Below are 4,137 nucleotides of genomic sequence, written 5' to 3' on the forward strand. Positions count from 1 at the left end.
TGGTATGAGAGTTTAATTTCAAAGTAAACTTCCACTCAATCTAAATACAGTATATCTTTCTTTTTTCTTTCAAATATGTATTCCTTGACAAAAAAGTCACTTAATCATTTTTGTAGACACAGCATGAAATAACCTTATCATTAATTAATCACCTTTTTATCTAAACTAAGCACTATCAAGAGTTAAAAAAAAACATCACAAGTGATTCATGAGACTTCATTTCCCCATCACTAATTTACATTACACTAGCCTTTAAAGCAGTGCTCCTTAAATGGTGGGGCGGACACGTCTGGGGGGTGTGAAGTGATGCCTGGGGGGATGGATGACCCCAGGGAAAAGGATTTGTTTTTGTCCTGTGAAATGTAATTGCAGTAAAATATTTGCTTTTTTTTTAGTTTTTGATGAACTTGATTTATTTTTCTGGTATAAATATAATTGAGATGCACTGCTTTAAAACAAGAGCACCATCTAGAGAAGATAAAAAAACAATCAACCATGTTTCAGAAGGCTTCATTTTCCCCAAATTATATAGAATGGAGCGAGCGGCTCATGCAACAAATATAATAATGAATATATATTTCTTTTGCTGAGCAATACATATTTTTTAAAGAAATAAACATACAAAACAATAAATGTGGAGAAAAATTTCACCTTGTCCTTCGTATGAATAAGCTAACTTTGTTATTCTCCAAAACGTCGAACTTGAGGTCCAGGGAAAAAAGGAGGACCAAGGGAACAAGAAGACCTAGCAGATCAAACAAAATACACTGACACACAAATCCAACCAAAGGATTTAGGTTTCAGTCGCTCCCATTAACTGGCAGCTTTCTAACCACGGGGATGAGTAAGATTATACAGGTGAGCAGGCTGTATGGTGGATGCATACACTATTCAAAGACTCAAATTTCAAAAGCCGCGCTATACAGGAGAGCGGCCAGCCAAATCAAATTTGAGGGAAAGAATGTCAAAAATATCGTGTGCAAAAACAGGTTGATTTAAAAAAAAGGTACTATGGTAAACGACAAAGTTTGGTTTTAGAGAACAGGATACTTTATGATTGTAATAAAGCCATGAAAGTATATCACAGCCTTCAGACTGGTTCCATGTTAAAAAGGATAAAATGCAGAACATTATGAAGAAAGCAGAAAAAAAAGTCACGAGGACTTTTCAGTTGAAGTCAGTTGCTTATCTTATATCACTGACTGGCTACACGTCTTCAAAACAAGTCCAACTTTGATGACGGCCATGTTTGCATTGATGGATGAAAAATGACAAGCACAGCACTTTTCCGCCCGGTCTTTTCCAAGCAAAGCCGCTCTTATTGTATGTTCAGATTTGACTGGCTTCTTACGCTACTCTGCTACATCATTGCACTTTGTTTCATCAGCCACTGCAGAACTGCAGTAAGGAACCGGTGGGGAACTCAACACCCCACTTCTACCTCCAGGCACAAACACTCCACAAGCCAACTTAAAGACTAGTAGGTAGAGATGCTGTGCTTCATTTCGAGGAATACTTTAATACACTGCTATTATCTGCTAATGACCTGTTTAGCATTCAAATAGCCTTGCGTTTGCATCTCATTTGATTAAGGCCAAAATATGACGTTGTGGTAAACGGGATTGAACGGGCCTCACCATTCGGGCGTGTCACATCTTCTTACTTATTGCTCAAGGTCAAGAAATAAGGGCAAGCGTTGCATCTCAATCAGCCTCCTCGGAGAGCGCCGTCGCGACTCGCATTTTAACGGCAGTGAGTAATCTCTATCCGCCTCCTCACTTTAAACAAGGTGCGCTTTAAGAGGCTTTAAGCGGAACCTTCAGAGGACTTCAAAGGCCTGAAAGTGAACAAGTGTCCCATAGCTCACGCCGGCAGATCAATTACAGTGCCGGTACTGAAGGCCTGGATGGAGTATATATTTTCAGGCAGCACTGGGAAAAAAATAGTCACGTACATGTCTGACAGAAATATTTAAGCTTGTTGTTCATATTTGAGGCTGATTATGCCCAGTTTTTCCCCAATCATGTGAAGCACAAAACAAAGTCAACAAAATAAACAAATGGGACATAATTATGTATCAAAGGTAATAGGGGTTTGCATGTTCCTTTACAAAACCATAAAAAATGTCCCTGGTTGGGAAAAAAAATTGATGCTTAATTTTGATATTTCTGTAGTGCATATTAACAGGTGCAAAAAATGCAAGCCCCTAATGATCTCATTAAACACACACACACACACACACACACACACACAAAAGAACATATACACTTATACCAAATTGACCTGCATTATAGAAAATAACTCCCAGAGTCAACTGATAAGAATATGAATTGGCTTAATAAAAGACCAGTTTGAAATTGTATTTATTGATATTGAAATACATTACCACTGTGCGTTTCAATTTTGAACTTAGCTTACAGATATGCATTAATGTAAAAAACACCATACATGCTGTGTATTTTTTTTTTGAGTGACCAATGTCAAGCAGCAGACTTCACTCAGACAGCTTCAGAAGCACATGTCTGCAAAACTCTATCAATTTGGAAGCGAAGCCATTTCACGCCACACATTTCCAATTACGTCTTCTTTTATTGACCTGAGAGAAGTTCTTGGCCCTCAAACTTAACGTCCTTCTCCACCAGATGCTGTCTGTGAAGACTTTCAATTTCCCTCCTTCCTTCCTCCTTTTCTGCTCTTCCAGAAGCATCTGATGGCGAGCGAAGCTCTCCTGTTCCTGAAGAAGCACACCTTAATGACAAAAATTAATTGTTTGCTAAAACGCTTTTCAGACAGTCTTTTATTCAAACAGCAATTTTAAAACTACTTGCATCTTCATAAGGCACAGTGACAATTATCAACTGAAAAAAGGGCAATAACAAATGAAGGAAAGGACTTCATTACAGTATTGAGTTGTTCTCCCTTATTGATTGCATCACTAGAAAAAGTCATCAATCACCAAGATGTGATTTCAAGCAATCACATACACAATTTCATAACGCCGCCGTTGTAACGACACTGACCCGAAACTCAATAAGTCTGCCTTTCTTCACCTATGCCTCCTTCAGCAGTTTTTCCATCTCTTCAATCTTCAGCGAGTCCGTTCCTCTATCACTTGTGGTGGGCACTACAACACGGCATCTTCATTCAAATAGATACAGTTTTTATGATTTTATTACATTATTATATGATTGATAGAATTTTTTTACAGGTTGTTTTACAGTTATGCAGCATGAGGTTGGAAATACAGTGTGCGTTATAAAAACAGTACATAATGTGTGTGTGTTTGTGGAAATGATAGACAAAAGTTTGGAATGTCTTTGAATGTGATGATCTGGATGAATGAATCCATACTTTTGCTCATATAATGTGTGAAACGATGGATGTGTCAAAAACTGCAATAAAACAACGGTTGATTCTAACAAAGGAAACATGCAGGTTTCCTCTTTTATATCGTCCCCTGGTCTCCAAGGTGCACTTTTAAGTAGTGCGCAAATATCATAAACGTTACCCAAAATATTTTACTAATACATTTTTGTCCCTTGTGAGATACGAGAAAGCTGTGAACAGCAGGTTGAGCCGAGAGTATCCAGCAGCGAACACTTTTGTAACACAACACACAACCTGGTTGGACCAGATGGTCCTCAAATTAAAATGTGCAGATAAAGTCTTTAGCTGGTGGGGAGCAGTCTGGGAAATGGTGCCTGTGGGTGCTTTTGTCTGTGTGCCTCACTGAATTCTTTATAAAATGGCTAAATGGGATTATTCAAAATCGCAAGCCCCTCTCTCGTTATTAATACATCTGTTGCTTCACTGCTGCTTACGCGGGAGTTACCGTATACTGTACATTGATGGCATTAAATCTTCTATTCACAAATTCACCAATTCACTTATTTTTTATAACCTAATTTCTGTTTTGTGTTCTTTCTGAAATACCTTAAAATACCACAAGATGGTGCCAAAGCCCTCTCTACTAGAAAAGTAGTTCTGACATCATCGTAGATTACCATCATTATAACGAACTGTTATTATTAAAGCCATGGCTATTGAATGTTCCGGTATTTGTATTAGCTTACTGAAAATTCTATCAAATAATCAGATGTTTGAGTATACTTAAAAACATAAGATTTTTTGTTGGAA

Source organism: Hippichthys cyanospilos, chromosome 11 (genome assembly GCF_059441005.1).
Source record: "Hippichthys cyanospilos isolate Australia breed blue-spotted pipefish chromosome 11, RoL_Hcya_1.0, whole genome shotgun sequence".
Classification (NCBI taxonomy): Eukaryota; Metazoa; Chordata; class Actinopteri; order Syngnathiformes; family Syngnathidae; genus Hippichthys; species Hippichthys cyanospilos.